Here is a 12,086-nt window from a genome sequence, read left to right as displayed (position 1 = left end):
GAAAGGGTACAGTTACAAACAGAGAAAGTAGGGGGGGATGGAGGGGTGGGGGTGGAGGAGAGATGAGAGGGAGGAAATAAAGCAGGGCAAGAGGTCAGTTTCCTCTCCCAGCCCTTGACCATCAAGCAGATATTTATGATTGGGTTGCAGTAATGCACATTCTTCTTCTGATTCCTCACCTGTTATCTGTTCAATTGTTGATCAACTCCCCATTGATCTCTTGGCTGGGATTCTCTTGGAAGAGGATTAGAATGGAAATAGTCACCCAGGGATGAGAATGGAGCAGTTTGTAGCCTGGGCTCAAGCCACCTTACCTTTCTCTTTAAGCACAATAATCCACAGGTCTTTCTCTTTTTTGGCATCTACTTTCCACTCCCCTAGGACTGAGAAGGAAGTCTTCAATAAGTGGATTGTAAAGAATTAAATAGGAAATCCAAGCCAGTTCAAGTACCTCAGAACTACTGCAGATGGTAAGTTTATCTGTCACCTAGTCAGCCTATTGCCTCTTAAATGTGGGGTATTTCAGAGACCCCAGAGTTCACCCAAAAATGCAGAGGAAGGAACTTTAAAACCTCTACAGGCAGTGGATTTAGGTCTGGATTCCTAGGACCAGGGGACAGAGCCTGATGGGACCAGAATTTGTCTCCTCTGATCTCTGCTGTGACCAGATAAATTTCTTATGGCCCCTCCCAGGTGACACTACCCTAACAACCATTGTTCCCTCTGAATAGAGACGAAGTCACTACCACTTCAACCTCAGGGGTCTGTGACAAGGGGGAGCATATATGGTCATCAGAGTATCATTGATTTAGATCTCAAAGGACATCTAATCCAACCCCATCATTTTACAGCTGAGGAAAATGAAGTCCAGAAAGATTTACCTGACTTTCCCAACCACTACAGTTAAGACATGCCAGAAGCAGAATCTGACCCCTGGCCTGGAACCCAGAGCCAATACTCTTTCCACTGTGCCACACATTGACTTCAGTGGTCTCCATCATGAGACTAAGGAAAGGTTAAATATAGTTTTCTCACTTTTACTCAGATTGGAAATGTTAGGGTAGCAGTAATTGCTCTCACCTCGCTTTTCTCCCTGGGGTGACTGAGAACCTCACTCAGACAGGAGCTCAGCCCAGCCCTGGATAATCAAATAGTTTAAGGATCATTGGAAAACCCATGAAGCTGACTTATGGAGCATCACTCCAGATCAAGAGTGGGATATGCCTGGGTAGCTGAAGCTTCAGTCAGCACAGGAAGAACAAGGAAAGAGCAGCTTATAAATTTTTTATGGGTCTGAAGAAGCTGTGGGCAGGGGAGACCTGCAACGTCTCTCTTTCTGCTTGCTACCCTGTTGTCACATTATTTTCAAAAGTATTATTTTGGGAGAGATGAAGATACAGAGAAAGATAGATTTTTTTTTATTAAACCAGGGAGATTTATGTTCAAATACTCCATCAGACTTTTATCAGCTGTGTGACCTTGGGCGAATCAACAAACCTTTTTCAGCCTCAGTCTCTTTTCTGTAAAATGGGGCTAATAGTACCTTCAAGTGTCTATAGGGGAGAAGTGTGGTGAGGCTCAAATGAGATAATGAATTTTGTAAAGCACTTTGCAAATCTTAAAGTGCTATATAAATGCCAGCTATTATTGTGGCAGTTGTTATTTTTAGTCTCATTCACCAGGCCTTCTGTCTAGTGATGACTTCATTCCTTGAGCCTTCTACTGCTCCCTTTCAAAACAACATTTAGAACGATCCAGGAGTGTGCTGCTAAATGTTTCACAAGGGAGAGGGAATATTCAAGAGTACTTTTAAGTTCAATATGCATCACTAACTTTCTTAAGTTTGGACAATTAACAAAACAACAAATCAAGTCCTGATTTGTAGCTATTGCCTATTTCTTAGGTATAAATAAATATTCCCACTGAAAATTTAATAATGGGATCTCTAAGATGGGTAAAGTGGTTTCAAGCACATCTCTGCCTAAGGGCAGTTATGACAGCCAAACATGGGGCAGCTAGGTGGTGAAGTGGATAGAGTACCAGCCCCGAAGTCAGGAGGACCTGAGTTCAAATCCGGCCTCAGACCAAACATTTAACATGTACTAGCTATGTGACCTTGGGCAAGTCACTTAACCCCGATTGCCTCACTGAAAAAAAAAATGAGAGCCAAACAAATAATAAATAAGCATTTACTAATTGCTTATCATATGTCAGGCCCTATATCTAAGCACTGGGGACACAAAGAAAAGCAAAAAAAAAAAAAAAAAAATACCAAACAAAACCTGATTCCTGCCCTCACAGAGCTTGCATTCTAGCAGTGGTTTTCAAAATGTGGTCAGAGGACCCCTTGGGGTCTTTGCTTATTAAAATAACTCCTCTCCTTTTTCAACTACAAGTCTATATGAGGCTAGATTTTCTTTGCAGGCTTCAGCCAAAGCACCATATCACAATAGATTGAATGCAGAAGCAGATATAAGAATATAGCTGTCTTCTATTACTAGATATTAGATAGACATTAAAGAGATTTACAAAAATCTTTAAAATAATGCCACTCTTCTCAGTAAATTTGTTTTGGAAAATATAGCTGTTTCCATAAAAATACGTTGTTTATGTTAACATGTAATAGAATTGTTATTGCCACTTTAAAATGAATTTAAAAATACTATATTTTAATTTTTTTATTAGTTTTAATTTCTAAAACAGTAAATGTCAATAGATATAATCTATATAAAAAAGCTTTTGGGGGTCCTGTATAATTTTTAAGAATATAAAGGGATTCTGAGACTAAAAAGTATAAGAATTGCTGCATTCTAATATGAGACACAAGTAAATAACTACATACATACCATATATTTATATACACGTGCATATATGTATTATATACACACATATACAAATACGTATATGCACACATGCATACATATATGTTAAAAGGAAGGTAATCTCAGAGGGTAGGCACTAGCAAGGGGGAGAACTAGGAAAGACCACCTCCAGAAGGTAAAATTTGAGCTGGGTCTTCAAGCCAGGGAAACAAGTAAAACACAACAGAAACTTGAATCCTCTATCTTTGTAATCATGCCTGGAATATTCTCCATCCTCCTCCAAGACTACTGACCTCTTGCGCTTCTTCGAAGTCCCATCTAAAATCCCACCTTCTACAGGAAACCTTTTCCAACCCCTCTTAATTCCAGTGCCTTCCCTCTCTTAATTATTTCCTATTTATCCTGTATGTAGCTTGCTTTATATATATATTTGCATGTTGTCTCCCCTATTAGATTGTAAGCTCCTTAAGGGCAAAGAGTTGTCTTTTGCCTCTTTTTGTATTTCCAGCACTTAGTACACAGTGCTTAGCACATAGTAGGTGCTTAATAAATTTGTATTGATTGATTGTTGCCTCTTTCTTAGCTTGCTTTGTATATCTGTGTTGTCTCAGCCTTAGACTGTAACCTCCTTGAGGGCAGAGATTGTCTTTTACCTCTTTTTATATCCCCCACACTTAGCACAGTGCCTGGCACATAGTAGGTACTTAATAAATGTTTCTTGATTAATTACTTGTGAAGATGTATTCTTTTATGGAAAATCATTTGGGAAAACCTTCCTTCAGCAGATTGTAGAGCCCTTTATAATCTGGATCCAATATGCATTTCCAGGCTTTTGTATAGTCTTCTTCATGACCTCTTCATTCTAGCCAACTCACAGTTTCCTGTGTATGTATTCCCTCTCTGGCTTCCATACTTTTGTACAGCCTGTTAGCCAGGCCTGGAATGCTCACCCTTCTCATTCCTGCCTCTTGGAATCCCTAGGTCCTCCAAGGCTCAGCTCACATGCCTACACAAGGTCTATCCTGATGCCCCTGGTTAATAATTCCCCACACACACACCTGAAGTTACTTTGTGCCTGTTTCATCTTTCTGTATTTGTAGGTTCATATTGTTCCACCCCCCCCCCCCCAAACCCCTCCTCCTCAACACATACACAATACAATGTAAACCTCCTTAAGGTCAGGAACACCTTTGGTTTTGACTTTGTATCCTCAGTCCCTAGCATAGGCTAGGAATAATAGGAATAAATGTTTGCTGATTGATTATGGGAAGGATATTCCCCTCCATCCCCACTCTCCACCCCATTATTCTGCATGTATATAATTATTTTCTTGCTGTATCCCACATTAGAATGCAGTGGTCCGTGTGACTTCAAGTGCCTAGCGGAGTAACATTAATTATACAATTTAATTCCTTTTTTTCTCCGGGAAGCCTTTATTCTCCCCAGCCCAAGGACACTGTGCCTACCAATTACTCATGAGTGGGCACCAGCAAGACCCTTATCTCTCTCCCTGGTGCAGCTACACAAAACTGGGTGAGAGAGTGCTGGGCTGCTCAGGCCCCAGCCCTAAGATCATGTCTCTGGAACCCTCCCAATTCCTTAGTTAGTAAGCTCCTGTCTTGTGAGAAAACTTTTCCTTGTTGCAGTGCATTCTCTCAAGACAGAGGAAGAGGGGTGTCTTGTCTGGCCCAAGGAGTTTTGTCCCTGGCTGGCCCAAGGACTCTTCCTCCTGCCAGATTCCTAAGATCCATGCCTCTGACATGTCCCTCCCTGCCTGGTATACTCCCTATACTTTCCCATCCATAGCTCCCAAAGACACCTGGACCATTAGATTACCTAATCAGTATCCCTGGCATTCCTTTCCCATGCCCTTTTCCATATAAACCCTAGCTCCATTCTCAGTCTCTCGCAGGTTCCTTAAGAATGCTTGCCCGCTGAAAAGCGTTAATAATAAACTTTTTGCCACCTTGACTTAAAGAATACTTGAGTCTGTGAATTCATTCCAGATGACTTCGTCCTGTACTCCAGTCTTTGAGGGGTCTCACTCTCTCAGATCGCAACACTCTCATTTTTATACACAAGGAATTTAGGGACTTTACCAAGACCACGCGGTAGCAAGTGGCAAAGTCAGGATTCCAACTGAGCATTCTTTCCACTGCACCTTGCAATGGTTCTTCTTTCTATTGAGCCTAAATCTGCCCTTTGGTAGCTCCTACTTCCTGGTCTTAGTTTTGCCCTCTGGGAATAAACAAAAGAAATCTAACCTCTTTTCAACATGTCAGCCTTTCAAATATGCCACTGTTCTATCAGCAGAAGAATGGGGAAGGCTTAAAGTCAAAGCTCAGATTAGAATAACAGAAAACACCTGAAAGCAGTTCCCAAAACCATTTGCCACAGAGCTACAGTGAAAGAGGAGACTGCTGGTCTGTTCTGGACTTAAACTGACTGGAGTTTACCTAGATTTGGAGAGAGAAATCTCATTGAGGTATTTCTGTTTTCTTTTAAAATAAATATTCATGAGTGTTTAATTGTTGAATTAAACCCTAGGATCACATCATCACAAACTTGTGCTGATGATACCTCTTCATGTCTTAACCCTCTTGTCAGGATATTGGGAGACACCCTGTTTTCCAGAGCTAAGGCCCAGCAAGCAGGCTGTGCCCTCAGCTTGGCATAACAACAGTCCTTTGCACTCACCCTCCCTGTTATAGCATGGGCTCTGGATGAACTCACCCTCTGGCGTAATTATTGTTATTGCTTTGACCAACACCAGGTGTTCTCTAAGCTCTGACTGCTCTGTTCACAAAGCCCTGCTGCAAATCAAACTTGTCACATTGTTGCTGTTACCCTTCATTGCCAGGGCTACAGCTCCCTGTGCAGCTACTAGTGTAAGTACTGAGAGTGTTGAGTATTGAGATCTGCCACTTCTAAAGCAGGTTCCCCCATTAGGGGCAAGGCCCTGGCACGTATGTCTAGATTCCCCTCCTTGCCTGCAAGCCGTTTCCCTCACTTTGAAGTTAAACTTCTGTTTGATTTCTGATTGTCGTCTCTCTAGCCTGCTCTATTCCACTCCGACTACCCACAGGTTAGAGGCTGGTTGGGTCAGGTTGACACTCTAAATGAGTTAGCAGTAGAACTACTATATTCACATGGTCATAGAGGCAGCTAGGTGGCGCCATAGGGCATAGAGCGCCGGGCCTGAAGTCAGGAAGAACTGGCTGAGTTCAATACAGCCTCAGACACTTACTAGGGCTGTGATCCTGGGCAAGTCACTTAACCACCATTTGCCTCAGTTTCCTCATCTGTAAAATAAGCCAGAGAAGGAAATGGCAAACTACTACAATATCTTTGTCAAGAAAACCCCAATATGACTGTAAACAACTAAACAACAATCAAATACTTAATTCAAAACAGTCATTCGTGAAAAGTTCTATGATAGGTGAAACTAATTTAAATAGGGTAGTGTTATGGTACATTTTTTTAAAAAAAGGAAAGAAAATCTCATGAGGAGATCTGCTTTATGCAATGAATGACTGCGGATGATGATTTCTCATTCATAGCTTTCTTGAGATATGCTATTAAGCCTACTTTTTGTCCCTTCTTCTCTATGCCAGTGAAGGTCATTTTTGTCCTAGTGACATATTTCTTGGGGTTTTCCAAGTATTTCATCAGTGTATCCTTTCTTCAAATGATGCCTTTGCATTTGGCACTTTGCAAGTTTGGCACTTTAGAAGAGAATCCTGGAGCCTGACTGGTCTTTTGGCCAAAGAGTCTATTCAGATTAGGTTGTCTTGTGACTTCTTCCCTTTTTGATTGTGTGGTTCTGTATACACTTCTGAACAAAATTCTTCTGGCCCTTCTCAACATTACCCACTGTGAATTCTGTCTGACCGTAAAAGCTAGCTTAGTCACCTCAGCCCCAAGTCTCTGTTCCTTTTGATTTCTGTTTGTTTTCCAAAGTTTCTGTAGTTTCCTCTACAATTCAAAAAAGCTGTGGCCAGGTGTGGCTGTGCTCAGGCGTGTAGCACTCAGCTGTACCCTTCTTTTTTGATCTAAGATAAAAAAGATTTATTAAAGAAAAGATTTCTCTTTTCAAAAGTTTTAAAATATTAATTTAATTGTAATCAACCAATACACTTTAATATACAAAGAACAATAAAATTTTATGTAAAATAGTGAACCTCTACTTTACATTTTAAAACTGTATATTGAAGCAAAGATTTATCTTCAATAAGCATCGTCTTTGGCACTAAGGGGAAAAACCTGAAGTTTTCCACGTCTGGCCCAATGCATAGCCCAAGACATAGCTAATTGATTTTCTGGATTCTCTTTAGAATAATTAGAAAGGAAAGGTCAGAATCCAGAATTGCAAGTTATATTGAAAGAGGGCACTACTTTGGGGATTTGTTCCCATTACAAGTAACGTATTTTTCAGTACTTTTAATTCAACATATTTTACTTTTCCACCTCTGTAACTTTGCTTGCAGCCAGATAAATACCAAGTTTCCCCTAAGTCTAAGACGGGGAGACATGGCAAGCTATGCTCTTCAAAACATCCCTGCTTCTCAGAATGTAATTCTGCTGCTTTAAAATTTTCAGATCTCTTTTCCCCATCATATTCTATGTTGTTATTATATTTAACCACTTACATGTCATATTCTTTCTAGTGAATTGTAATCTACATGAAAACAGGAACTGTGTAATTAAAAAAAAATTTCTAACTGTAGCATCTAGTTTGATGTCTTGTAACATAGTTGGCACTTAATAAATATTTAATTAAATTGATACAGACTTTGAACAGAACAGACCCAAGGACAGGTATTTGACTAGAAACCTCACTCCAGGTTGACATCTGTTACCATAGTTAGGGAAGCAGGATATATAGTTCATTGGGTCAATAAGGGAGCAGCTACTGCAAATAGCCTTAATGAGTGTACCAATCTCTCTTCTACTGGAAATATTGCCTGTAGACTACAGAAAAAGGCAAGAAGAAAAATAATTATCTGGACAGGTATTTGTTATAGGTTTACCCATTATGCTGTAGTTGTATAACTGATTGGAAATGGTAGGGAGAGAGAAGTATCTAGGAGAAATCTCTGTTTGACAGAGAAATATCCCGCGAGGGAGGGCAGTCTGTTGTTTCAGGGTAATGCTCTTCTTGCTTGTGTGTCTCAGGTCACTGTGTCCCTGGGGAATTCTTGTGTTTTGGGCTATGTTGCAAACTGTCCTCTATGCATTCAGGCCTAAAGGACAGAAGCATGTTTGGCACAAGGTCAGCACTATAGCTGTGGCCTTGACAGCATCTCTTTTCTTTTCCTTGTTCAGTATTTTATTTTTCCCCAGTTACATGTAAAAACAATTTTTAACATTTGTTTTTAAAACTTTGAGTTCCAAATTCTCTCCCTCCCCCTCCCGAGTCTCCCTAATTAAGAAGGTAAGCAATTCGATGTAGGTCACTCATGTGTAGTCATGCAAGACATTTCCATAACAGTCGTGTTGTGAAAGAAAACAGACCAAAAAAAAAAAAAAAAAAACCCTCAAGAAAAATAAAGCAAAAAGAAGTATGCTTCAATCTGTATTCAGACACCATCAGTTCTTTCTCTGGGGATGGATAGCATTTTTTTCATCCTAAGTCCTTCAGAATTGTCGTGGATCGTTGTATTGGACAGCACCTCTTTTTTTTTTTTTCTTAGGCAATCAGGGTTAACTGACTTGTCCAGGGTTACACAGCTAATGAGTGTCAAGTGTCTAGTCTGAGCCCTTATTTGAACTCAGGTCCTCCTGACTCCAGGGCCAGTTCTCTATCCACTGTGCCACCTAGCTGCCCCTTAGCACCTCTTTTCTTAAGCATGCCTGTGGTAGAGGTCATAGTATCCCAGGGATCAAAGTTTACAGAATTTTAATAACCTTTAGTCAACATTTTTTAGATCAACCAATTCTGAACACTCTTCCCCTCCCCTGCCCCCAAACAATAGTAGTACCATCTGGTTCATAGAATCACAGAATTTTAGAATTGAAGGCACTTCAGCAGCCAGAATACAATCCATATCCCAAAATAATTCATTTTAACTTTCCTGACAAACAATTGTCCAGCACCAGGAGTGGGGAACTTTCCCCCTTGAGGCTACATGTGGCTTTCTAGAGCCTTAAGTATGGCCTTTTGACTGAATCCAAATTTTACAGAAAAATGGCTGCAGGTTCCCCACCCTTGGTCCAGTCATTGCTTGAATACCTTGTAAGTAAATATTTACAGTTTCATGAAGTGGACTGAGAGGCACCAATAGCTGGGGTGAGGAGCAGGGAGGAATATAGAGGGCCCTGTATGAGGATTTTCCAGTGAGGAAGTGCAACCTGAGTTGAGCTCTGAAGAAAACTAAAGAGGCAGAGGTGAGAAGGAAGTATATTCCAGACCTAGAGGACAGCAGTGCAAAGGACAGAGATGAGAGAAGGGATGTTGGATATGAGGAAAAGCAAGTTGGCTAGAATATAGAATTCATGAAAGGGAATAATGTGAAATGTCTGGAAAACTTAGCTAAAGTCAGATTGCGAAGGATTTTAAATGTCAAACCAAAGAGTTTGAATTTTATCCTAGAGATAATACAAGGGGCCACTGGAATTTTGTGAGGAGGGGAGGGACATAGTTAGACATGCACTTTAGGAATGTCACTTTAGCAGCTATATGGAGAATGGATTGGAGAGGGGAGAGACTTGAGGCAGGAAGACCAATTAAGAGACTACAGACAGTTCCCACTTTATTTAAGGGAACCATTCTGCAGACCTCTATGTAAATTGAGTTTTATGTAACTTGAATTTGCCCCCAATGTGGGGAATGGAGGGAGGCCAAGCCAAGGGGCAGGAATGGAGAAGAGAAAGAGAGACAGAGACAGAGACAGAGAGAGGGAGAGAGAAAGCACAGTACTGTATAGTAAAATTAACATAGATTTTTTTTTTTAGAATGTAGATTTCTTTTAGAATTCTTTACACGAAGTTGAATTTACATAAAATAAGAACTGTCTGTATTACTTCCACATGAAAAGTAATGACTATGAACTATAATGGTGGACATGTGAGGTGAGAAAAGAGGATAGATAGGAAAGGTTTCAGGGTGCTAAAGTTGGCAAGACACGGCAGCTGAATGGATATAATGGCTTAGTGAGGGTGAGGAGTTGACGGTGACTACAGTTGCTAACCTAGTTGACTGAAAGGATGGTGATGCACTCTACAAGTAAAGGGAATTTAGAAAGAAGGGTGGATGTGGGAGGAAAAGAGGAAAGTTCAGTTTCAGGCATGCTGAATGTGAGATTCTAGTTGTACATGCATTTAGAAATGTCTAATAGGCAGTTGTTAATGGGGACTAGGGCATAGGAGAGAGGCTAGGGTTGTATTCACAATTAGTTTTTGGAAAAGGATGAGTTTTGTAGGAAAAGATCGTGAGTAAGGTTCTGAATATGTTGAGTTTGAGATACCCGTGTGATATCCAGTTTGAAATGTCCAACAATAAGTTAGATCTGCCTAACTGGAGCTCTGGAGGGAGATTCAGGCTAGATATATAGATTTGGGAGTCTTCTGCATAGATATGATGGTTGAAACCATTGGAGATGACGAGGTTACCAAGGGAGAGAGGAGAGAGGAGGGCCTGGGACAGAACCCTGGGCAATGTGGCCAGACGGGTAGGAACAGAACCAAGAGAGAGTTGTACTTTAATTCTGCTCCTGCCTCAAAAACACCCAAAACAATGTGATTGTATCTAACCATTTATAAAGCATTCTTCCCTGATTGTTTCCCTCTACTCTGTGAAGACAGTTATACTTCATTACCTGGTCCCTAGGACCATTATTGGCTTTGAGTGACATTTTCATTTACATCATTCTAGTTATGGTGCATAGTGTTCTTTTGGTTCTGTTCACTTTGTGTCACTTCATACTTTGTGTGTAGTTTCTCAATGTATAATGTTATCTTGTTGGCTCTTCAATCTAATCTTTTTCTTTTGAACATGTCCCCTTTTATTACTTCATTCTGGTCATAAGTTTTATTCTACCCAAATCTCAAACATAAATAAACCTCATTTCTTGGCCTGAGATTCCGAGGCTCAGGACTTCAGTTCCCTCTCCCTATTCAAGGCTCAATGGCGTTATGACATCTCAGCTTGTTGCTCAAGAGTGGAAGGCCAGAGATGGCATTCCCTATACTGACAACCCCTCCCCACCCAGAGAATTCCCAGCAGGAGAGGGAGTCAGACAGGTTGTCCATGGAAAACTGGAATTGAAATATAGTTAATAAGAAATTCCATGCTTGGATTCAGGACATCTGGGTTCCAGCTTTCTTCTCCCGTTGCCCTGCTATGAAGTGGGGCAAGTTACTGAGTTTCTTTGAATTTCAGGTTCCCTAGATGGAATGAGGAAAAATAATCTTTGATTCTTCCTACTCATAAGGATACTGTAAGGATAAATATTCCAATGCAAAGAAGACACCCTGAGCTCTTTTGGAAGAAAGGGACTCTCACTGGCCTTCCAAAAGTCATCAGTGTTTATTGAGATTCCCCTCCATGGGGGGTCTCCTTGGGAAATGCAGGGCTTAGTTGTCCTCACATCATAACTCAGCTTGCTTGGGATGGGGATGGGATGGGGGAGGGTTATGTGGAAGAGATAAATGACAAGAGATGACTGCTAATGGCATCAGGTCCAAAGCAGTCCATTTTCTCTTATCAAGGCTCTATTATGTGGGTTGCTCCCTTTTTGTTGTTGTTCAGTCATTTTTCAGGCCCTGGTCTATCCACTATACAACCTAGCTGCCCCCAAGTTGCCCCTTACTAGCTACCACAGCCAAATGCCATGTAGTTAGATCGCTGGTCTGCTGCTCCTACCCCATAGGGAGCCCTGGGAGAGTTCATCTAATGAAATTACTTTATTGGCATTAAACTTTTTAAATTACTATTGTATAACAATTGTTATACAATATATACAATTGTTATAACAATATTGACAAATATCAACTTCTAAGATATCTGGATCCTTTGACGTCTCTCATAACCAAATACATTCTTGGAAGTATGGGTAGAAGGTAATTCTATCCCTAAATTCACTTGGCTTCAGGGAGAGAGAGATAGAGAAATATCCTGGAGTTTTCAGGGTCATTTGCTCATGCTGAGCTGGGGAAGGCAATTTAGGAGAGTGGATAGGTTTGAAGGAAAAAGTGAGGGAGTGGATCTCCTTACTGCCATGTGGGCCCCTCCAAGGGTAGAAAGGGGTCTCTGTCCCTTATCAG

General features: G+C 40.8%; 1 pseudogene; it reads right to left on the bottom strand.

Moving 5' to 3' along the window:
- Window positions 1-6,323: 6,323 nt before the first annotated feature.
- Window positions 6,324-12,042, bottom strand: LOC114029052 (annotated as a pseudogene).
- Between the last annotated feature and the right edge of the window lie 44 nt (window positions 12,043-12,086).

This window comes from Vombatus ursinus, unplaced genomic scaffold, assembly GCF_900497805.2.
Source record: "Vombatus ursinus unplaced genomic scaffold, bare-nosed wombat genome assembly UNPS02014909.1, whole genome shotgun sequence".
NCBI lineage: Eukaryota > Metazoa > Chordata > Mammalia > Diprotodontia > Vombatidae > Vombatus > Vombatus ursinus.
The sequence above is the reverse complement of the archived record's forward strand: the minus strand, read 5'-3'. Positions and strand labels throughout refer to the sequence as shown.